Genomic DNA, 25180 nt, shown 5'->3' with positions numbered 1-25180 from the left:
CTTCTCCCTTGCCCCTCTGTTCCCTGGTCCCTTTCTCTCCCAGTCCCAACAACCCTTTCTCTCATGGTTCCATCTCCCTTTCTCCCTTGATGGCTTCTCCCTTTCTCCCCTTGTCCTTTCTCCTTTTTTCAATTTTCCCATTCCGCTCTCCTTTTCCCTTTTCTCCTCTCTTCTTCCCATCCATCCTCTACACAGTCCCTATCACTCTTTCTCGCCCCACCTTCAGACCACCTACAGCCAGTGATGTTCTACCCAATCTTTCACCACCTTTGACTCCTATCTCCACCATTGCTGGACTGTCTGGTGCCAGACTTCCTCATTCCCATCTTATTCCCGGGAGTCTGGGCCCCGGAGGAACTCAGCTACGGATGGGTGAACATTGGCCACTGGGAAATGATGGAAGCAGCAATCACGTACTACTACTACTACTACTACTACTACTACTACTACTACTACTACTAATAATAATAATGGCATTTATTAAGCGCTTACTATGTGCAAAGCACTGTTCAAAGCGATGGGGAGGTTACAAGGTGATAAGGGTGTCCCACGGGGGGCTCACAGTCTTAATCCCCATTTTACAGATGAGGTAACTGAGACACACAGAAGTGAAGTGACTTGCCCAAAGTCACACAGCTGACAACTGGCAGAGGCGAGATTTGAACACCTTACCTCTGACTCCAAAACCCGTGCTCTTTCCACTGAGCCACGCTGCTTCCCAGAGATATATGTTCTATCCCACGTAGTGGATAGAACATGAGGCTGAGACTCAGAATGTCATAGGTGCTAATCCTGGCTCTGCCACCTGCCTGCCACGTGGCCTTGGACAAGTCACTTCACTTTTCTGTGCCTCAGTTAACTCATCTGTAAAATGAAGATTGAGACTATGAGTCCTATGTGGGTCAGGGACTCCGTTGTATCCATCCCAGTGCTTACTACAGTGCCTGATGCATAGTAATCATTTAACAAATACGACAATTATTATTATTATTATTGCTTTTCCAGCGCTTAGAAAAGTGTTTTGCACGTGGTAATCACTTAATAAATGTCATTATTATTGTTATTTTTATTATTGTTATTATGGACAAATGACCAGTACCAGGACTATTTCCTCCAGGTTGTTGTTGGAGATTTTCCTCATGGAGTGATGATGGGACTAGGAGTCAGCAGACATAAATTCTGCTACGAGACAGAAGTGCTTTCTTGTTCCCCTAAAGTCCACCCTTCTGAGAGCCCTCTCTGAAGACATCCAGAACACAGAACAAATCTCCTTCCTACCTAGGCCTGATCTCCCTCTTTTTTACTTTAATGGTATTTGTTAAGCACTTACTATATCCCAAGCACTCCAGTAGACACAAGGTAATCAGGTCGGGCACAGTCCCAGTCCCACACAAGCTCACAATCTAAAGTTGAAAGAGAACTAGTATTGAATCTCCTTTTTATAGCTGAGGAAACTGAGGTCCAGCACAGTTAGGTGACTTGCCCAAGGTCAGAAAGCAATGGAGTGGTGGAGCTGGGATTAGAACCCAGGCCCTTTGACTCCAAAGCCTTGCTCTTTGCAACAGATAATGCTGCTTTCTAAGATGTACCTTTGATCCAAAATGTAACTAGACATGGAACTGAAGTTCCTCCTGCTAAGCTGTAAACTCCATGAGGACAGAGATCATATCTTCTAAATGGTTTTATACTCCTAAGTGACTGGTACAACACTTACTCTGACTATTGTGCTCTCATTTACGTTAACGTGAAAACAAAGTGACCTGAAATGTCCTCTCACATACCTGTGAGAAGAAAATGCATATTTGTAATCTTCATCCACGCTCCAACTCTCTTTGCAATGAGCTCTCTCTGACCTGGTTTCTCTGCCCAATTTCCCAGGGTCACTCTTCACCACCGGTATCTCCCTCTGCTCCCTCATGGGACCCGAGAGGTGGAATTGAGAATACCCGAGTCTCAAATCGCACACATCACAAGCACTTCGGGTTTCACAGAATCCAACATCTTGAGAGGAGACACTCAGAGTCCCAGAGGCCTGTTTCCACATCTTCTTTAAGTTTTCCATTGGCAATTCTGCCTCAGAGAGTTCCATCCTTCCATGCTGATTCGGGAGCAGGTTCCCCTGCATTGTCTGGAAGACAAAGCCGAATCGGGAAAAGTGTGATCAGTGTATCTTCTGAATGGACTGTTTAACCTTCCCAGAGGGAAATATGTTTGTCGGGGGCCCATATGGAAAGTAGTCCTGAAATTAACTGGGCATCCAAATGAATAAAGTTTCTGATTCTCCCTGCCTTTCATTCTCCATTTATCTCTACCTCTATCACTCTCAATCTCTCAACTTCTTTGTTTTTCCCCTCATGTTCTGACCCAGACTCTTCACCTGTTTGTCTCCTTCTGTCTTTCTCTGTCTCTCTAATTTTTCTCTCTCTGACTCTGTATCTATGTATGTGCATATATATATATATATGTGTGTATTAGTATTTATGTGTCGTTGATACCACATCTACCTCTGTCTCCACCTCTCTGACTTAATCACTCTTTCTCTTTCTATGACTCTCTTTGTACCACTCTGCCTCAATATGTCTGTTTCTGACCCTGCCTCTCTGTCTCTCCTTCTCCTTCTGCCTTCCCACTCTGGTTTCATTTTACTTCTCTGTCTTCCACGGTCTCTCTTTTCTTTTTGTTTAACTTGTATGGCATTTTCTTAAGTGCTCACTATGTGCCAGGCATATAAGCACTGGGATAGATCCAAGCTAATCTGGCTGGACAGAGTCTGGGTCCCTCATGGGGTTCACAGTCTTAATCTCCATTTCACAAATTAAGGAACTGAGGCACAGAGAAATTAGGTGACTGAACCAAGGTCACACAACACAAAGGTGGAGGAGGCAGGACTAGAACCCAAGCCCTTCTGACTCCCAGGCCTGTGCTCTTTCCACTAGGCAATGCTACTTCTCTATCTCTCTGTCCCAATATTTTCTTCTTCTTCTGTCTCTCTGTACTCTTCTTCGATTCACCTCTCTCTGACTTCCCGAGTCTACATCTCTCTTTCTGTCTTTCCATCTTCTTCTCTATCTCTCTCTGCCTCTTCCTCTCCCTTTCAGTAAGCCAGTCAATTATATTTACTGAGCACTTACTGGGTGCAGAGCACTGTATTAAGCACTTGGGAGAGGACAATATAACACAACGTTCCTGCCCAGAAGGGGGAGGCAGAGGGGGAGGCAGACATTGATATCTGTCATTGAAATCTCCCAATTTCCCTCTCTCTGTCTCTGCCCCATCTCTGTGTATTTCTCTGTGTCTTTCCATTTCTTCTTCTTTCTCTCCCTCTCTGTCTCTGCCTCTCTCTTTCTCTTCCCATATCCCTCTTTATTTTTGTCTCAGCCCCTCACTCTCTGACTCTCTCTCTCTCTTTAGCTCTCTTTCTCTCTTTGTCCCTCTGCTTCTGTTCATAACTCTCTCATTCAGTCTATTTGTCTGTCTCTCTCTTTGTTTATTTAATCCCCAGGTTATGCCACTGGAAGTATCTTCTGTCACTTTGGAATGAAAAGAATGGAAAGAAATGGATGCCAGAGAGCTTGCCTTTTAGATCCTCTCTCTGGTACAGATTGTCTTTGGGGTCTCAGGGAATGTATTCCTCCTCCTGGTTTATGCACACGTTGTCTCCACCACCCAGCGGCTGAATCCTCCGGACCTGATCCTGGCCCATCTTGCCCTGGCCAATACCATAGCCATAGCCCTTCTCAACAGAGATTATCCCCAACGTCCTATACGTTGGGGGGCTGAATAATTTTCCGGATGACGTTGGTTGTAAAATCCTGTTATACATTTATGGAGTGGCCCAGGGTCTTCCATCTTCACCACCTGCCTCCTGCACATCTTCCAAGCCGTAACCATCTGCCCTAGCACATCCCAGTGTGCAGGAGTCAAAACCTAACTCACCAAGTGCATCCTTCTCTCCTGTCTTTTCTCCTGGGTTCTCAATCTGCTGTTTGACATGACTACACTAAGAGGTGTCACAGGACCTGGTAACAGCACCAGTACAAATAGGATCATCCTCCTGAAATACTGTTCTTCCATCAGTGTCAGTGCAGACACAACTCTGGTCAATGTAGTGGTGCGCTCCCTCTTTGACCTGTTCTTGGTGCAGCTCATGAGTGCGACCAGTGGCTACATGGTGTTTGTCCTGCACAGACACCACCGGCAGGTCCGACACCTCCACGGGCCCGGATGTTCCCCCAAGGCAGTGCCCGAGGGCAGAGTGGCAAAGTGAATCATTGCCCTGGTCACCCTCTTCGTCTTCCTCTATGGACAGAATGCAAGCACCCTGGGTTTATTTTATTAAACAAGAAGATAAATTCCCCTCTCATTATTAATAGCCACAAAATTATGTCATTCACTTTTGCAGCTGTCAGTACATTTTTGAGGATTCTCAGTGACAGGAGAGTGAGAATGTTCTGGAAAAGGGATTCTCATATTCCCAAATTGGATCCCTCTTAGGATCTTGGGAAAAGGTGCATGCCTGATGGGGGGAGGAGGGGTCCAGCGATCTGGGGAACAGGATAGTATTGGAACTGGGTTGGTTGGGTTAGAGACATCCTGTCCTGCAAATCTCATTCTCCTGTATACCCAGAGCCCTGGTACCTCCATCTTCACTGAGCTGGCTTCCATGTATGTATGTGTTTGTGACATTGAAGCAGAACTACCTGGGGTCCTGGTACCCTGCTCCAAGTCTTCCCATGGTCAGTGATACGAACCAATCCCTGATAATTCTGAGAGTCACGGGTTGGGGGGAAGGGAGTTAATCCGGAACAGGTGATGCAATCAGTAACATTGGGTGCAAATTCAAGTCTGTCAAGGTTTGCCAGCATTCCCATGATTCATGGCATTTCATACAAGGGACAGGCCAGGGAGATTGAATACCTCACTGCAAACTATCCCCACTAGTGTGAATACAAATTCATGCACACGTCTTGTTAGAGGCAAGGCTTCTAGAGGCTTCTCACTAAGAGAAGCAGCGTGGCGCAGTGGAAAGATCTCGGGCTTTGGAGTCAGAGGTCTTGGGTTCAAATCCCAGCTCCATCAGTTGTCAGCCGTGTGACTTTGGGCAAGTCACTTCACTTCTCTGGGCCTCAGTTACTGCATCTGTAAAATGGGGGCTAAGACTGTGAGCTCCCCCGTGGGGCAATCTGATCACCTTGTAACCTCCCCAGTGCTTAATACAGTGCTTTGCACATAGTAAGCCCTTAATGAATGCCATCATTATTATTATGTCTTGTGTCTGTCCAATGCTCATCAAAATGGCAAAGAACCAAAAATGTGCATGACTGAGTTTTTATGGGCAGAGTGTGCAAGTTTGGAAGAAATTCACTCTCAACAACACACTCCTGAATACAATCTCAGCGTCAGAAGTGGAAATGAGAAGATGCATGGCTGAGTGGTTAGAGCACAGGCCTTGGAGTACTGGCTCTGCCACTTTCATCCATTCATGAAATCATATTTATTGAGTGCTTACTGTGTGCAGATCACAGTACTAAGCAACTGGGAAATAACAATATAACAATAAACAGACACATGCTGGGAGACCTTGGGCAAGTCACTTTGTTCTCTGAGCCCCAGTTACCTCAGCTACAAAATGGGGTTTAAAACTACGAGTTCCATGTCAGGCAGAGATCTGATTAACTTGTGTGAACCCCAGTGCTTAGTAGGGTACCTGTCCCATAGTAAGTGCTTAACAAATTCCATAAAATCACTCTTTGAACAAAAGAACAACGCTACTACCTTTCTCCTTATTATTCTTATTCTTATCATCATCATCTTTATTATTTACTATTATTAGTAGTAGTTGTCATAGTAGTTGTTGTAGTGGTGTAGTAGTAATAGAAGTGATGGTAGCATTTATTGAGCTCTTTCTTGGTGTACTGTACTGTACTAGAACCTTGGAAAGTACATAAAAAAAGAGATACATACCAGCTCAACGATCTAACCAGAAAGACGAGTTCAAAACTTTCTGATCTCCCATCTTCCTGTCTCTCCCTGCTTCATTCTATGCTTCAGTCTGTATTTCACCCTGGTGCCCAGATTATCTTTCTACAGAAATGTTCTGGGCATGTCACTCCCCTTCTCAAAAATCTCCAGTGGTTGCCTATCAACCTTCACATAAAGCAAAAACCCCTCACTATTGGCTTCAAAGCTCTCCATCACCTCGCCCCCTCCTACCTCACCTCCCTTCTCTACTTCTACAGCCCATCCCGCATTCTCTACTCCTCTGCTGCTAACCTCCTCACTATACCTCATTCTCGCCTGTTCCCCGGTCGATCCCTGGCCAACGTCCCACCTCTCACCTGAAAATACCTCCCTCCACACATCTACCAAACTAGCTCTCTTCCTCCCTTCAAAGCCCTATTGAGAGTACACTTCCTACAGGAGGCCTTCCCAGACTGAGCCCCCCTTTTCCTCTTCTCGTCCCTATTCTCCCACCCTACCTCCTTCCCCTCCCCACTGCACCTATATATATGTTTGCACAGATTTATCACTCTATTTTACTTGTACATATTTACTATTCTATTTATTTTGTTAATGATGTACATTTAGCTTTAATTCTATTTGTTCTGACGACTTGAAACCTGTCTACATGTTTCGTTTTGTTGTTTGTCTCCCTCTTGTGGGCTGTGAGCCTGTTGTTGGGTAGGGAGCGTCTCTATAAGTTGCCAACGTGTACTTCCCAAGCGCTTAGTATAGTCCTCTGCACACAGTAAGCGCTCAATTAATACGATTGAATAAATTAATAGCTATAATTCTATTAAACTATTCTTATGGTACTGACACCTGCCTAATTGTTTTGTTTTGTTGTCTGACTTCCCTTTCTAGACTATGAGCCCATTGTTGGGTAGAGACTGTCTCTGTTTCCCAATTGTACTTTGCAAGTGCTTAGTACAGTGTTCTGCACACAGTAAGTGTTCAATAAATACGATTGAATGAATTAATTAATGAATAAAAATAGCAGATTATCATCAACATGAAATCCGGGATCTCCCATTTCGACTCTATTCTGTGTTAGAGTACAGTACGATAGTGTTGGTAGACCTGATACATATCCAATAAGAACTACAGTCCAGAGGGGAGACTGCTATTTAAAAAATTACAAATAGGGGAAATGACAGAGTTTAAAGGCATGAACATACCACTGTGGAGCTGGGTATGGGGTATCAACGTGCTTAAAGGCAACATATGTGAGAGCCTTGATGATGCATAGCAGGAGGGAGAATAGGTTTGAAAGGGACTCTTGGGACAGCGATGATTATGTAAATAGTGATGTTGACATTGTTGATGTTGACGAAGATGAAAATTGATGAGTAAAAGGATTCATACTAGAGATCTTGTACTCGTCTCCTTCCAAACCCAAGCAGAGGTTTCTCATTCATTCATTTAATCATATTTGTTGAGCAGTTACTGTGTGCAGAGTACTGCACTAAGTGCTTGAAAAGTGCAATTCAGTAATAAAGAGAAACTATCCCTGCCCACACTGAGCTTACAGTCCCGAAGCGGGGAGACAGACATCAAAAGAACTAAAGAAGCATCAACACAAATAAATAGAAATAGAGATACGTACTCATCAAAGTGAACAGGCATCAATATAAATAAATAGAATTATAGATATATGCATATACACAAAGGTGTTGTGGGGAAGGGGGGGAAGAGCTAAAAGAGGTAGTCGAGTTGATGCGGAAGGGAGGGCGAACTGAGAAAAAAGGGGGCTTAGTCCTTGAAGGCCGCTTGGAAGAGGTAAATCTTCAGTAGGGATTTGAAGACGGGAAGAATGATTGCTGTGTGGATTTGAGGAGGGGGAGTGTTCCCTGCCATCGGTAGGTTATGGGCCAGGGGTTGACAGCAGGACAGAAAGGATCGAGGCAGAGTGAGGAGGTTAGCACCAGAGGACTGGATTGTGTAGGCTGGGATGTAGAAGGAGAGAAGGGAGGTGAGGTAAGAAGAGGGAAGGTAATGGAGAGCTGTGAAGGTAATAGTGAGGAGTTTTTGTTAGATACGGAGGTTGACAGGCAACTACTGGAGATTGTTGAGGAGGGGGGTGACATGTTCTGAACTTTCTGTAGAAAGATAATCCAGGCAGCAGAGGAAAGTATGGAATGAAGTGGGGAGAGTCAGGAGGTAGGGAGGCCAGAAAGGAGTCTGATACAGTAATCCAGTTGGGTTAGGATGAGTAATTGTGCTAACAATTTGGATTGAGAGGAAAGAGCGGATCTTGGCGATATTGTGAATGTAAGACTGGCAGAATTTGGTGACGAATTGGATATGTGGGTTAAATGAGAGAGAGGAGTCAAGGATGACATCAAGGTTGTGGGCTTGTAAGACAGGAAGGATGGTTGTACCGTCCACAATGATGGGAAAGTTTGGGAGCGGACAGGGTTTGTGAGAGAAACTAAGGTTCTCTGTCTTGGACATATTAAGTTTTAAGTGGCGGGAGGAGATCCAAGTGGACATGTCCTGAAGGCAGAAGGTGATGCGAGTCTGGAGGGAAGAAGAAAGAACAGGGGAGGAGATATAGATTTGGTTGTCATCCACGTAGAGATGATAGTTGAAGCAATAGGAACAAATGAGTTCTCAAAGGAAGTGAATGTAGATGGAGAATAGAAGGGGACCAAGATGCGAACCTAAAGTTAGGTATTGGGAGGAGAAGGAGCAGCCCAAGAAGGATAATGAGAATGACCGGCCAGAGAGATAAGAGGAGAACCAGGAGAGGGTGGAATCAGTGAAGCCAAGGTTGCATAACCTGTTAAGGAGAAAGTGATGTTCTTGGTCCCCTTCTTTTCTCGATCTACACTCACTCCTTTGGTGAACTCAGTCTCTCCCACGGCTTCAACTATCATCGCTACGCTGCTGACACCCAAATCTGCATCTCTGCCCCTACTCTGTCTCCCTCCCTCCAGGCTTGCATCTCTTTCTGCCTTCAGGACATCTCCAAATGGATGTCTGCCCGCCACCTAAAACTCAACATGTCCAAAACTGAACTCCTTGTCTTCCCTCTCAAACCCTGTCCTCTCCCTGACTTTCCCATCACTGTTGACGGCACTGCCATCCTTCCCGTCTCACAAACCCGCAACCTTGGTGTCATCCTCTACTCCGCTCTCTCGTTCACCCCTCACATCCAATACGTCACCAAAACCTGCTGGTCTCACCTCCGCAACATTGCCAAGATCTGCCCTTTCCTTTCCTGTGGGGAACAGCAGGGCCAAGTAAACAAGAAACCGAGAGGAGAGCTGTGGCCAAAAGGCTGGTCTCTGTTATCACAGCCTTGTACAGGCAAGAGTTACTTGTTATCGGTCCTACGGCCTCGCATAGATGGGTGTTATTTGTTACTGGTTTTGAAGGTTATGGAATTACTGTGTTAGTTATAAACACAGGAACATGGAAAAATACAGAATGTGACTGAAAGATATAAAAGTCTTGCTGCTTAACCCAATAAACGATTTCGTTTACCCTAGCCGGAGTCCGTGCCTTCATACACCACAAATGGTGCCCGAATCGGGAATACAGATCTGAACTTATGATACAGTGGTGTACCCGCGGCTGGACGGAGGATATGAATTCATAAAAGATTCGGCCGACTACCAGGACATCACCATCCGCAGGACGGACAGGTGAGCAGCCGCGGAAGAATTGACAGCATGGGGCAATCAGACACGAGAGAGCAGAAGTTGCAGCTTGAGATTTTGCAACGTATTTTAAAGGAGCAAGGGTTTAAGGTGCAACCCATACCACTGGTCCAATTATTAGTATGGATTCGGGATCACTGTACATGGTTCCCTGAAAGTGGTTCTTGTGATCTTACCTTATGGCAAAAGGTGGGCCAGGAGCTACAGACTCGTGAAAGCTTGTCCCAGCCCCTACCCAAAGGGGTACTGATTACATGGAAAACTGTTTTTACGGCGCTGCGGGCGCTGCATCAGTCGAAGACTGAGCTCCTTGTCTTCCCTCCCAAGCCTTGTCCTCTCCCTGACTTTCCCATCTCTGTTGACGGCACTACCATCCTTCCCGTCTCACAAGCCCGCAACCTTGGTGTCATCCTCGACTCTGCTCTCTCATTCACCCCTCACATCCAAGCCGTCACCAAAACCTGCCGGTCTCAGCTCCGCAACATTGCCAAGATCCGCCCTTTCCTCTCCATCCAAACTGCTACCCTGCTCATTCAAGCTCTCATCCTATCCCGTCTGGACTACTGCACTAGCCTTCTCTCTGATCTCCCATCCTCGTGTCTCTCTCCACTTCAATCCATACTTCATGCTGCTGCCCGGATTATCTTTGTCCAGAAACGCTCTGGACATATTACTCCCCTCCTCAAAAACCTCCAATGGCTACCGATCAATCTGCGCATCAGGCAGAAACTCCTCACCCTGGGCTTCAAGGCTGTCCGTCACCTCGCCCCCTCCTACCTCACCTCCCTTCTCTCCTTCTACTGCCCAGCCCGCACCCTCCGCTCCTCCACCACTAATCTCCTCACCGTACCTCGCTCTCGCCTGTCCCGCCATCGACCCCCCGGCCCACATCATCCCCCGGGCCTGGAATGCCCTCCCTCTGCCCCTCCGCCAAGCTAGCTCTCTTCCTCCCTTCAAGGCCCTGCTGAGAGCTCACCTCCTCCAGGAGGCCTTCCCAGACTGAGCCCCTTCTTTCCTCTCCCCCTCGTCCCCCTCTCCATCCCCCCGTCTTACCTCCTTCCCTTCCCCACAGCACCTGTATATATGTATATATGGTTGTACATATTTATTACTCTATTTATTTATTTATTTATTTATTTTACTTGTACATTTCTATCTTACTTATTTTATTTTGTTGGTATGTTTGGTTCTGTTCTCTGTCTCCCCCTTTTAGACTGTGAGCCCACTGTTGGGTAGGGACTGTCTCTATGTGATGCCAATTTGTACTTCCCAAGCGCTTAGTACAGTGCTCTGCACATAGTAAGCGCTCAATAAATACGATTGATTGATTGATTGATTGATTGCATCCCTCTGAACGGGTGTTAAAGGAGGCGCCGGCGACGCGCGACTTGGGGGCAGGGAGTGATCAGGAGGACCCCCTGTCCTTTTAAGTTTTGCCTCCAACAGAAAAATTGGAGCCGGTGTACGCTGCTGTTCCGGATCCCGAGGACTTGTATCGGGACCAGGATATTAATGACGCTGGCGATCCTTCTGACTCTGGGACTGCAGACCCAAAGGAGGGATCTGATCTATACCCGCCTTTGGCCCCTCTTACAACGACGGCTGCTGCCGCACCCACAGCAAAGGACATTTTGCAGACCCAGTGCCTGCAGGCGGTATCCCGTTCGTCGATCGTTCCCTCTCCCCCCTTCCTCCCCCTTTGTCTGCTGCGCCGCCGTATGTATACGCTGTGCCTGCTACGGCGCAGCCTGCCTAGACCGGAGCCCTTTCGGGCTGCCGGCAAGAGGCATTGCGCCGAGGGGATGTACAGCTACTGCAAGCGATGCCGGTGGTGTATCTTCCCGGGCGGCCGGCTCAGTATGACTCTCTCCCTTATGAGTTGATTAAGGAGTTGCGGAAAAGTGTTCGCGATTATGGGTTACAGTCGTCCTATACAATGAATCTAATAGTGGCTGTCTCTGAATCGTATGTGATGACACCCCATGATTGGCATACCTTGTTGCGTTTATTGCTCAGCCCGGCACAGTACTTTGTGTGGGACTCTGAGTATCGGGAAGCTGTGGCCCTGCAGGTTATGGAGAATGTCGGTGATGGGGTCCCTCTTGGGGTGGACGAGTTGGTAGGACAGTGGAAATATGCCACGCCCCAGGCACAGGTCCAGCTGAACAGGGTGGCCTTTACCCAGGCCACCTCTTTAACCTTGAAGGCGCTGAAACAAGTCCCTGATGCGGGGCGGCGGGAGACCTCTTTTGCTGCCGTCCGTCAGGGTGCTCAGGAGCCTTACGTTACGTTTCTGGATAGGCTCCAAACTGCCATACAGCATCAGATTGATTCGGAGGAGGCTCAGCAGTTGTTATTGTTTCAACTGGCAATTGTAAATGCCAATGTTGATTGCAGAAAGGCCCTGGACCCCCTACGGAACAAGGCAAAGACTCTCCCAAAGCCTTGTTCTGCAGGTTGCCCTTGCAGATTTTTTGGGAACAATTGTCTGTACCCTGCCGAAGCATAGACTATTACAATCGCTGTCTCAAATACCTTTACAACCTCGGACTCTGCTTTCACATGTTCCGCTGCCTAAGGCACGTACAGCCTTTGTAGATGGGTCCGGAAAGACAGGAAAGGCGGTAGTTGTCTGTAAAGGTGCCTCGGACGCTTGGGAATCGGACGTTTTCCAAATACAGAGATCAACCCAGATTGTGGAATTAGCCGCCGCTGTGCGCGCCTTTGAATTATTTGCATCAGAAGCTCTGAATCTGATAGTAGACTCTGCGTACGTCTCGGGTATAGTCCAGCGCCTAGAAGGGGTCTTTATTAAGGAAGTGGAGAATCGCCTCTTATTCCAATTGCTTTTGCGATTATCGCGCCTGTTAACACAAAGGTCTCACCCGTATTTTGTCGTCCATATTAGATCACATATGGCATTGCCTGGCCCGCTGACCGAGGGCAATGCTGTAGCGGATGCTTTAACAATGCATGTAGTACGGCCAAATCTGTTAACACAGGCCCGGCTTTCACACGAGTTTTTCCACCAGAATGCGTGGTCTCTGCGCAAACAATTGTCGCTGACTATTCAACAAGCACGGGATATTGTTCGCGCTTGTCCTGACTGTCAGCAACTGTCCTCAGTACTTATTCCTGCAGGGGTAAATCCAGGCGGCCTTCGATCCAATGACATTTGGCAATCCGATGCCACTCATGTGGCCGAATTTGGTAGACTGCGTTATGTTCATGTTACTGTTGATTCCTTCTCGCATCTTGTTGTGTCCACCGCCCATGCAGGTGAAAAGGCTCGTGATGTGGTTCGACATTGGTTGCACTCTTTCGTCGTCATGGGGGTCCCAGTTACTGTTAAAACTGGTAATGGTCCCGCCTATGTCTCTCGTAGGGTACAATTCTTTCTCCAAGATTGGGGGGTGCGCCATATTCACTGGTATCCCTTACTCCCCTACTGGGCAAGCCATTGTGGAACGGATGCACCACACGCTTAAAGCTTTGTTGTTTAAACAAAAGAGGGGGAATCCCACGGGAATGACTCCCCAGGAACGGTTATACAAGGCTACATACGTTTTAAAGTTTCTAACCTTGTCTGATTTGTCCCTTACGGCAGCACAGCACCACTTTGGACGAGACACTACGTGGCCCGAGCGGGCCCGTGTGTATTATAGACCTCTTGGGTCGGGACAGTGGCAAGGACCTGCACCTCTGATCACCTGGGGCCGTGGGTATGCCTGTGTTTCTCTGCCTTCCGGCCCCTACTGGCTGCCGGAGCGTTGTGTCAAGCCCATCAAGGCAGAGATACCACAGTCTGCAGAGGACCACCAGGATGACGAAGGCGCGGGTGGCGCCCCCTGATGCGGGGTTCGATACGCTAATAATGACAGCAACATCGGCTGTATTCCGGTATCGCCTCAGCAACACCTGATAGTGAGGGACAAACGTGGAACAAAGAATTACACTTTAATAAGCATCCCGGGTGTGTCTGGATCATCATCTCTCCACAACCTGACGGAAGTGGGGATGCATACCCCCGACGTGCCCCATTGTACGGAGGACCCACTCACAAAAAACGCACGGATAAACTGGCAGCCCTGTCGCGGGCTCGGTCCTGATCCTGTTAGCGTCAACGGAACTACGGGAACTATTTTGGACTGGGGCCCTCATGGGGTTCTGTGGGACCCGGCGAGCAACCACTCTGTTGGGTTCGGCATCCATAACCACAGTGTATCCTGGCATGGCTGTGGGTTGGCTGGGCCTCTTTTACAGTTTTGTATGTCCACCAACAACACCGCCTCCGCATTGCATACGGGAATTTGGCGTTTAGGCTTCGCGTTTATTAATCGTACCTTATGGAATCTCACCCTGTCTAATCATACTGCTAACACTACACAGTTATGATTTGCACTTCACATCCCTACATCTTTTCGTTGGCACAAGCGGCTACCATAAGCCACTGTAACCACACTTACTGTATTAACCTGACCAATGTATGGTATGGGAATTGTTTCTCTTCTTTAGATGCACTACGTAACAATCTTACCTTTATATTTCCCCTGCGTCGGCGCCCGGAGCTGTGGCTTCCTGTTAACCTTACACGTTCATGGGAAGGTGAAAGCGGTCTAGGTCATTTTGCGCGAATACTCCAGGAAGAGGTGAATAGCTCTAATAAGTGCCGAAAACGATTCATAGGGTGGTTGATATTTGCACTTGTATCTGCTATTGTCATTCTGGCTTCTGCGACCACTGCCATCGCCTCACTGGCGCAGTCAGTGCAGACGGCGAAGGTGGTAGGGGAAACACTAACCAACGTCACGCAGGAATTTGAGACGCAGGAACGTATTGACGAGGAAATCATGGCGAGATTACAGGCCCTTGAGGCAGCGGTAATCTGGATCGGGGATCGACAGACAGCCTTAAAGACCCGCCTTTCGTTGCATTGTGACTGGGAGCATAACTCTGGAAGCCTTTGTGTGACCCCCTTGCCCTGGAATGCTACCACGCATCCATGGGATACGGTAAAACAACATCTGCAAGGCGCGTCTGACATGTCCTTACAGCACGATGTCCGATCCTTGCACGATCAATTAAAAGGCCAGATTCAGCGGCTGCAGGCATTAACCACTCAGAATGTTCTCGAAACCCTTCAACGGGATATGTCGTGGTTGAATCCGAAAACGTGGTTCACGGGGTTAAATCTGCGCGTCTGGGTATTTGTCGGTATAGCAGGAGCCTTGCTTTTCTTCCTTTTGCTCGTTTCCTATATGACATGCTCGCTTATTAGGGCCACACGCACGGTTGAAGCTCGTGTGATGGCCACGTTGCTCATTAATGGTATAGTTATAAATAAAGGAGGGGGAGATGTGGGGAACAGCAGGGCCAAGTAAACAAGGAACCGAGAGGAGAGCTGTGGCCAAAAGGCTGGTCTCTGTTATCACAGCCTTGTACAGGCAAGAGTTCCTTGTTATCGGCCCTACGGCCTTGCATAGACTGGTGTTATTTGTTACTGGTTTTGAAGGTTACAGAATTGCTGTGTTAGTTATAAACACAGGAACATGGAAAAATACAGAATGTGACTGAAAGATATAAAAGTCTTACTGCTTAACCCAATAAACGATTTCGTGCTTACCCTAGCCGGAGTCCGTGCCTTCATACACCACACTTTCCATCCAAAACCGCTATCCTGCTTGTTCAAGCTCTCATCCTATCCCGTCTGGATGACTGCATCAATCTCCTCTCCGATCTCCCATCCTCCTGTCTCTCCCCATTTCAATCTATACTTCACGCCGCTTCCCGGATCGTCTTTGTCCAGGAACGCTCTGGGCATGTTAATCCCCTCCTCACAGATCTCCAGTGGCTACCAATCAACTTATGCATCAGGCAAAAACTCCTCACCCTCGGCCTCAAGGCTCTCCATCACCACTCCCCCTCCTACCTCACCTCCCTTCTCTCCTTCTACAGCCCAGCCTGCACCCTCCGCTTCTCTGCCGCTAATCTCCTCGCCGTTCCTCGTTCCCGTCTGTTCCGCCGTCGACCCCCGGCCCACGCCATCCCTCTAGCCTGGAATGCCCTCCCTACGCACATCCGCCAAGCTAGCTCTCTTCTTCCCTTCAAAGCCCTACTGAGAGCTTACCTCCTCCAGGAGACCTTCCCAGTCTGGGAGACCTGAGGCAGACCTGAGCCCCCTCCTTCCTCTTCCCCTCCTCCCACTCCCCACACCACCTGTATATATGTATATATGTTTGTACGTATTTATTACTTTATTTATTTATTCATTTTATTTGTACATATTTATTCTATTTATTTTATTTTGTTAATATGTTTTGTCTTGTTGTCTGTCTCCCCCTTCTAGACTGTGAGCCCATTGTTGGGTAGGGAGCGTCTCTATATGTTGCCAACTTGTACTTCCCAAGCGTTTAGTACAGTGCTCTGCACACATTAATTCATTCAATCGTATTTATTGAGCGTTCATTTTTTATAATGGCATTTATTAAGCGCTTACTATGTGCAAAGCACTGTTCTAAGCGTTGGAGAGGTTACAAGGTGATCAGGTTGTCCCACGTGGGGCTCACAGTCTTACCCCCCATTTTACAGATGAGGTAACTGAGGCCCAGAGAAGTTAAGTGACTTGCCCAAAGTCACACAGCTGACAATTGGTGGAGTCGGGATTCGAACCCATAACCTCTGACTCCAAAGCCCGGGCTCTTTCCACTGAGCCACGCTGCTTCTCTAGAAATAAGTGCTTACTATGTGCAGAGCACTGTTCTAAGCCCTGAGGGGGAATACAAGGTGATTAAGGTGTCCCACGTGGGGCTCACAGTCGTAATCCCCATTTTACAGATGAGGTAACTGAGGCTCAGAGAAGTTAAGTGACTTGCCCAAGGTCACACACAGCAGACATGTGGCCTAGTCGGGATTCTAACCCATGACCTCTGACTCCAAAGCCCGTGTTATTTCCACTGTGCCACGCTGCTTCTCCGTGCAGAGCACAGTAAGCGCTCAATAAATACGATTGAATGAATGAATGATGGTCCACAGTGTGAAAGGCACCTGAGAGGTCGAGAGAGATTAGGATGGAGTAGAAGCCGTTGGATTTGGTAAGAAAGAGGTCACTGGTGATCTTTGAGAGGGAGGTTTCTGTGGAATGAAGGGAGCAGAAGCCAGATTGGAGGGGGTCCAAGAGAGAGTTGGAGGAGAGGAATTTGAGGCAGCGAGTGAAGATGACTGATTCCAGAAGTTTGGAAAGGAAGAGTAGGAGGAAGATGGAGCGATAACTCGAGGGAGTGGGGTCAATAGAGGGTTTTTTTAGGATGGGAGAGATGTGGGCTTATTTGAAGGCAATGGGAAAGAAGCCATTGGAGTGTGAGCGGTTGAAGGTGGTAGTTACGGAAGGAAGGAGGGACGAGGTGAGGGTTTTTATAAGTTGTGGAGGAATGGGGTCAATGCGCATGAGGAGGGGGTGGCACTTGAGAGAAGGCAGATCTCCTCTGAAGGTACTGCTGAAGGATGGGAAAATACAGAAGGGGGCCAGGAGGAGGCGGAATGGAGGAGGGGGGAGAGGGGAGTTGTGGAGCTCAGAACAGATGGTGTTAATTTTCTTGATGAAGTAGTTGGCCATATCGTTGGAGGGCAAGGCATGGGGGGTGCGAGAAGACAAGGTCCTGAGGAGGAAGTTAATTGTCCAGAACAGCTGACGGGGTGATGAGCACGGGCGTCAATAAGGGAAGAGAAATAATCTTGCCGGGCAGAAAAGAGGGCACAGTTAAGGCAAGAATGGAGAAACCTGAAGTGGACAAAGTCAGACTGATTGTTCAGATTTCCACAAACACCCTTCAGTGGCTCAGGGATAAGAGCGAAGGAGGCAGACAGTGAAGGTGGATCACCTCCAGGACTGTAAGTTAGTGGTAGGAGAGGAACGAAGGAATGGGGAGCAAGTGAGTTGAGTTGAGAGAGGGTGGGACATTTATTTCGTCATCAAGAGTGAGTAGAATGGGCATGAGGGCTGGGTGGTGTGATGCACTGAGAGAGATGGATGAGTTGGATGGAACATAATAATTATTATTACTTATTATTATTACTTATAGTTATTATTATTACTATTACTATGTAATAGTAGTAGTAAACAAATTTATTAATCAACATCTGAGTGTAAGGCACTGTACTCTGAGCTTGGAAGACCTTATTTATGGTGTTCACTCGTTGCTTTTCATGTTTATTCAATACCTATCATAGTAAGTTCTGGGATAGATACAAAAAAGTGGATTAGCCACAGTCCCTGTGCAATAGAGGTTATCGAATCTAACCAAACAACAATATTTTTGAAACACTTATTTTGTGTATTAAGCACTTGTGAGGGTTCAAAACATATTATCCATGCCTCAAGAAACTCAAAGCCTAGAGGAGGGGGATGGAGTGGGGTGGGATGGGCCGCGGAAGTTAGGGGACAGATAATAATGCACATTGCCGACAGATATTAGAAGGAATGTTGCCATGTACATGGGTTAATTCTTGATAAATAGTAAAATAAGATAGGTACAAATGTGTACGGTCTAATAGGGAGGGATGGAAATTTCATGACACCATTTTACTCATTAGGAAATCAAAGTCCAGAGAAGCAAAGCGACCTGCTCAAAGTCACACAACAGGCCAGAGGCAGAGCTGGGTCTACATCCCGGTTCTTCAGATTTTCAATTCCATGCTCATTCCTCTGGGCTTCAGAGACAAGGACAGGGGATAGACAGAGAAAAAATAGGATAACCATGGATTAAGAATAACTTTAAGTATCAGTGCCAACAAATCAGTATAATAGGGTTAATATTGGAAAGTTGGGAAAGAAGGGATGACTGTCAAGTATCTGGAATTCTAGGAGACTCATGTTTTCTAAATATTCTATATGTTCCTGCACTTGGGAAGCTGATCGGGGCAATGGCAACTACAGAGAGCCAGTCTCGAGGTGGCTCGTTGCTCTTGGAGTGGTGGTCAGTTTACCAGAACTCCCTCCTAAATTCTGATGAGGTCCCTCCATCTGGAGAAGACAAAAACTCCTATTGGTTATTCATTCCTCTCTACAGCAGATAGAGTCTCACCTTTGGTTTAAAGGCAATCCAACAGTTTTATGGTTCTCCCCACCAGTCATAATCATAATAGTATTTGTTAAGCACTATTTGCCAGTCACTGTCCTAGGTGTTAATGTAGATACAAGTTAATCAGGTCAGACACAGTCCCTGTGTTAAATGGTGTTGACATTCCTAATCCTCATTTTCTAGTTGAGGTAACTGAATCACAGAGAATTAAAGTTGCTTGGCCAAAATCACACAGCAAACAAGTTGAAGAGTCTGGATTTGAATCCTCTCTTGACCCCACCGCCCCTTCTAGTTATCGCCCTATCTCCCTTCTACCCTTCGTTTTCAAATTCCTAGAACTAGTCATCCACATGCGCTGCCTCGAATTCATCAACTTCACATCCCTCCTAGGCCCCCTCCAATCTGGTTTCTGTCCCCTACACTCCGCTAAAACCGCCCTCTCAAAGGTCACCAATGACCTCCTTATTACCAAATCCAATGGCTCCTACTCTATCCTAATCCTCCTCGATCTCTCAGATGCCTTTGACATTGTCGACCATCCCCTTATCCTCCCTCCATACGTTATCCGATCTTGGCTTCACGGGCTCCGTCCTCTCCTGGTTCTCCTCTTATCTCTCTGGCCGTTCATTCTCAGTCTCCTTCGCAGGCTCCCCCACCCCCACCCCCTTACTGTAGGGGTTCCTCAAGGGTCAGTTCTTAGTCCGTTTCTGTTCTCCATCTATACTCACTCCCTTGTTGAACTCATTCGCTCCCACGGCTTCAACTATCATCTCTGCGCTGGTGACACCCAAATCTACATCCCCACCCCTGTTCTCTCTCCTTCCCTCCAGGCTCGTACCTCCTCCTGCCTTCAGGACATCTCTATCTGGATGTCTACCCGCCTCCATAGGAGCCCGGGATCCCGATCTTGAGAGACCCTCCCGCCATCACAGCTTGAGGATCCTTCTCTTCCACACGCCGACACGAGGGCCAGGGATCCCCCTTCTCCCGGCTCCGAGCAGCCTGCTATCGGGCGCCCATGACACACGGTCGGGCTCCTGGCCGTCCCTCTTCCTGACATCTGTAACCCCACCCCAGGGTACCAAGGCTCCAGGGCTGCCCCCCCCCCCCCCCGCCCGCATCACTAGACTCAGCCCTCGAAGCCACCTCCATTCTGTCCAATTAGCCAACTGGGATCGTGAGAAATTGTGTCCCCTGCTTCCATTCCACCCCCCTCCCACCCCATAGGCGACCTTCTTTGAGGGGCCCCCTCACTCCCTACTTCCCGGACCGGACATGACAGATTCGCCCCTGCTCCCCCTCCGCGGGGAAAAAGGCACTAGTTATCACCGAGTTATTTTAACAACAATCTCATAAGCACCTAGTCAGCCCACCCATGCTATTTAGCTGTTTTCTTCTCTTCCCAGGCGTCTCCTCTCCCATGACCCTCCTTAACTGTTCCGCCCTACTCTAGAACTACCATCCATAGGACTCCATCCTCCACCACCTCAGAGACATTTTTGCCAAGAGCTCCTGGACTCTCCTTTGCCATTAGCCTTTTTGATTCGATTTGAAAATTCATCCTTCTGCTTTGGGCATCATCTGCCTATTTTATGGTTGCTTCTGCATGTTAATTGTTAACTCCTCTCTGTAATGTCAACATCGGCTTATTTATATTACTGCCATCCCATGTTAATTGTTAACTACGCTCTGTGATGTCATCATCTACTAATTTTATAATGGCTACTGCATTACTGCTACTGCCTCACCCACTGTCTAGCCACTGTGCTGTCATTTACCTTGCTGACCTCACCATGAACTATTAATACCCCTGCTCCCAACAGCCCTTCCCATTCCTCACGTTCCCCTTCCCATCTCCTACCCAGCTCATTCCCTCCTTTTCCCCTCCTCCCTCCCCCCTCCCCAGAATCCCTCTGTACGGGTGCCAATCCTCAACCCCTGTCCTCCAACCCCGCTGTCACCTCCCCTCCGCCCCACCCCATCCCAGTTCTCCTTTCTCATCGCCACCCCTCTTAGCCCTCTCGCCGCCCAGCCCCCCGCCAACTCATTCCAATACAAACCCTCCCCACCCCTCGCACACTTCCCCCTCCCTCCCCTCTCTCCACAGCTGCTAGCAGGTGTGGCCTTCGAAATCCCCGCTCCATTATGGGTAAGCTCCCTTTCATCCTGGACCTGTTCCTTTGTAGCTCTCTACTTCTCTTCGCCCTAACCGAAACATGGCTGACTCTGGATGACACAGTCGCTTCTGCTGCTCTCTCTAGTGGAGACCTCTTCTTCTCCCATTCCTCCAGACTCACCTGAAAAGGAGGAGGTGTCGGATTCCTCTGCACACCCCAATGTCGTTTTCGCACTATCCCTCCTTCCCCTTCTCTTTCCTACCCCTCCTTTGAAGCCCATATTATTCGCCTCTACCCCCCCCCCCCAGATTCTGTAGCCGTCATCTACCGCCCCCCTGGCCCCACCCCCAATTTTTCAAACGATTTTGACCCCTTTCCCACCTTCCTTCTCCACTTTTCCATGTTCACTCATCCTCTGAGACTTCAACATCCACATGGATTTCCCTGGTGACTCCTCTGCCGCCTGCCTTCTATCTATCCTTGATGCTATGAACGGCCTACCCCACCCCACCTCACCCACTCACCAACCTGGTCACACCCTCGACCTCATCTTCTCCTACCGCTGCACTATCTCCACCCTCACCGACTCTGAAATCCCTCTCTGATCATAACCTTCTCACCTGCCTCCTCATTCACACTCCTCCCCCAGGTAAATCTATATTATTACCCCACAGAGACCTCCGCCCTCTCGACCCCATCCATCTTTCTCAGATCCTCACACCCCACCTCACTTCCCTATCCTTTCTACCCAATCTTGATGACCAGATTACTGTTGTCACCTCCATCCTCTCTACTCAACTCAACTCGCTCGCTCCCCTTTCCCTTCGCTGCTCTCGCAGCACTAACTCACAGCCTTGGATCACTCCCACTGTCCGCCTCCTTCGCTCTTATGCTCGAGCTGCTGAACGCTGCTGGCGAAAGTCTAAACACCAAGCCAACCTTGTTCACTTCAAGTTTATCCTTTCCTGCCTTAACTCTGCCTTCAACTCTGCCAGGCAAAATAATTTTTTCTCCCTTATTGACACCCATGCCCATCATCTCCGTCAGCATTTCCGTACATTTAACTCCCTTCTCAGGCCCCCTGTTCCTCCTCCTCCTCCGTCCTTCACCCCCAACGATCTTGCCTCCTACTTCATTGGTAAAATTAGCACCATTAGGTCTGAGCTCCCCAAAGTCACCCCTCTCTCTTCTTTACCTTCCCTGCTCTCAACCCTCTCCTCGTCTTTCCTAGTAGTATCTTCAGGTGTGATCTCCTCCCTCCTCTCAAGTGTCACCTAATCCACCTGTACTTCGGACCTCATTCCCTCTCATTTTATGAAATCTCTCGCCCTTTCCCTCCTCCCCTTCCTAACGTCCATCTTCAACCGCCCACTCTCCACTGGTTCCTTCCTCTCTGCCTTCAAACATGCCCACGTCTCCCTCAAACTAAAAAAACCCTCGCTTGATCCCACTGCCCCCTCTAGTTATCCCACTATCTTCCTTCTATCATTCTTTTCAAACTTCTAGAATGTGTTGTCTACACTCGCTGCCTAGAATTCCTCAAATTCTACTCTCGCGTAGAACGCCTCCAATCTGGCTTCCTTCCCTGACACCCCACCGAAACCTCCCTCTCAAAGGTCACTAATGATCTCCTTCTTGCCAAATACAATGGCCCCTACTCTATTATAATCCTCCTCGACCTCTCAGCTGCCTTCGCCACTGTGGATCATTCCCTTCTCCTCAACACGCTACCAACTGTTGCTTCATTAGACCCCGTCCTCTCCTGGTTCTCCTCTTATTTCTTCGGCCGTTCATTTTCAGTCTCCTTTGTGGGCTCCACCCCACCGCTCCCAATCCCCTTACTGTAGGGGTTCCTCAAAGGTCAGTTCTTGGTCCTCTTCTGTTGTCTATCTACACTCACTCGGTGAATTCATTCACTCCCACGGCTTCAACTATTATCTCTAGGCTTAGGACACCCAAATCCACATCTCCGCCCCTGCTCTCTCTCCCTCCCTCCAGGCTCATATCTCCTCGTGCCTTCAGGACATCTCCAACTGGATGTCTGCGCGCCATCTAAAACTCAATATATCCAAGACTGAATTCTTATCTTCCCAATCAAACCCTGTCCTCTCCCTGACTTTCCCGACACAGTAGACGGCACTACCATAATTTCCGTCTCGCAATCCCGCAACCTTGGTGTCGTCCTCGACTCCGCTCTCTCGTTCAGCCCAAACATCCAATCCGTCAGCAAAACCACCACAACATCGCCAAGATCCGCCCTTTCTTCTCAATCCAAACTGCTACCTCGAGCCCGTTATTGGGTAGGCATAGTCTCTATATGTTGCCGACTTACACTTCCCAAGCGCTTAGTACAGTGCTCTGCACACAATAAGTACTCATTAAAAACGAACGAATGAATGAATGAATGAATCTCTCATTCTATCCCGACTGGATTACTGCATCAGCCTCCTCTCTGAACTCCCATTCTCCTGTCTCTCCCTGCTTCAGTCTATACCTCACTCTGCTGCCCGGATTATCTTTTACAGAAACGCTCTGGGCATGTTACTCCCTTCCTCGAAAATATCCAGTGGCTGCCTGCCAATCTACGAATCAAGCAAAAACTCCTCACTCTTGGCTTCAAGGCTCTCCTTCACCTAGCCCACCCCCTACCTCACCTCTCTTCTCACCCTCTACAGCCCAGCCTGCACCCTCAGCTCCTCTGCTGCTAAACTCCTCACTGTGTCTCGTTTTTGTAAATCGTAATTATTGAGCGCTTACTGTGTACAGAGCACTGTACTAAGCGCTTACCTGGTTCTCACCTGTCCCGCCGTCGAACCCCGGCCCACGTCCTTACCCTGACCTGGAATGCCCTTCCTCCATATGTCCTCCAAAGCTAGCTCTCTTCCTCCCTTCAATGTCCTATTGAGAGCTCAACTCCTGCAGGAGGTCTTCCCAGACTGAGCCCCGTTTTTCCTCTCCTCCCCATCCCCCCGCTCTACCTCCTTCCCTTCTCCACAGTACTTTTATATATTTGTACAGATTTATTACTCTATTTATTTTACTGTACATATTTACTATTCTATTTATTTTGTTAATGATGTGCATTATAGCTATAATTCTATTTATTCTGACGATTTTGACACCTGTCTACATGCTTTGTGTTATTGTCTGTCTCCTTCTTCTAGACTCTGAGCCCGTTATTGGGTAGGGACCGTCTCTATATGTTGCCGACTTGTACTTCCCAAGCGCTGAGTACAGTGCTTTGCACACAGTAAGCGCTCAATAAATGCGATTGATTGAATGAATGAATGAATCTAAAACTCAACATGTCCAAGACTGAGCTCTTTATTTCCCTCCCAAACACTGTCCACTCCCTGACTTTCCCGTCATTGTGGATTACACTACCACGCTTCCCATCTCAGAAGCCCACAATCTTAGTTTCATCCTTGATTCTGCTCTCTCATTTACCCCACACATCCAATCCTGTCACCAAAACCTGTAAGTCTCACCTCCACAACATCGCCAAGATCTGCCCTTTCTTCTTCATCCAAACCGCTACCTTGCTGGTTCAATCTCTCATCCTATCCTGACTGGATTACTGCATCAGCCTCCTTTCTGATCTCCTATCTTCCTGTCTCTCCATGCTTCAGTCTATACTTCACTCTGCTGCCCGGAAGATCTTTGTACAGAAACGCTCTGGGTATGTCACTCCCCTCCTCAAAAATCACCAGTTGTTGCTTATCAACATTCTTATGAAGGAAAAACTCCTCCCTCTCCGCTTCAAAGCTCTCTATCACCTCCCTCCCTCCTACCTCACCTCCCTTCTCTCCTTCTACAGCCCAGCCCGCACACTCCACTCCTCTGCTGGTAAACTTGTCACTGTGCCTTGTTCTCACCTGTCCCGGCGTCGAGCCCTGGCCCAAGTCCTTCCTCTGGCCAGGAATGCCCTCCCTCCACACATCTGACAAACTAGCTCTCTTCCTCCCTTGAAATTCCTACTGAGAGCTCACCTCTTCCAGGAGGTCTTCCCAGATTGAACCCCCACCTTTTACTCTGCTCTTTCTCCCTTTCCCATTGCCCCCTCCCTTCCTCTACCCTACTCTTTTCTACTCCCCCCAGCACATGTGTATATTTGTACATATTTATTATTGTATTTATTTTATTAATGATGTGCATATAACTATAATTCTATTTATTCTGATGGTATTGACACATGTCTACGTATTTTGTTTTGTTGCCTATCCCTCTCTTCTAGACTGTGAGCTCACTGTTGGGTAGGGACCGTCTCTATATGTTGCTGATGTGTATTTCTCAAGTGCTTAGTACAGCACTCTGCACACAG

The 25180-nt window shown here is 48.0% G+C and overlaps 1 pseudogene; it reads left to right on the top strand.

Annotated features, from left to right (window-relative positions):
* The first annotated feature begins 3556 nt into the window (after positions 1 to 3556).
* LOC119927159 lies at positions 3557 to 4494 on the top strand (annotated as a pseudogene).
* Positions 4495 to 25180: the final 20686 nt, after the last annotated feature.

The sequence above is a fragment of the Tachyglossus aculeatus genome, chromosome 4 (genome assembly GCF_015852505.1).
Source record: "Tachyglossus aculeatus isolate mTacAcu1 chromosome 4, mTacAcu1.pri, whole genome shotgun sequence".
NCBI classification, from domain to species: Eukaryota; Metazoa; Chordata; class Mammalia; order Monotremata; family Tachyglossidae; genus Tachyglossus; species Tachyglossus aculeatus.
This window is presented reverse-complemented; position numbering and strand designations above follow the sequence as displayed.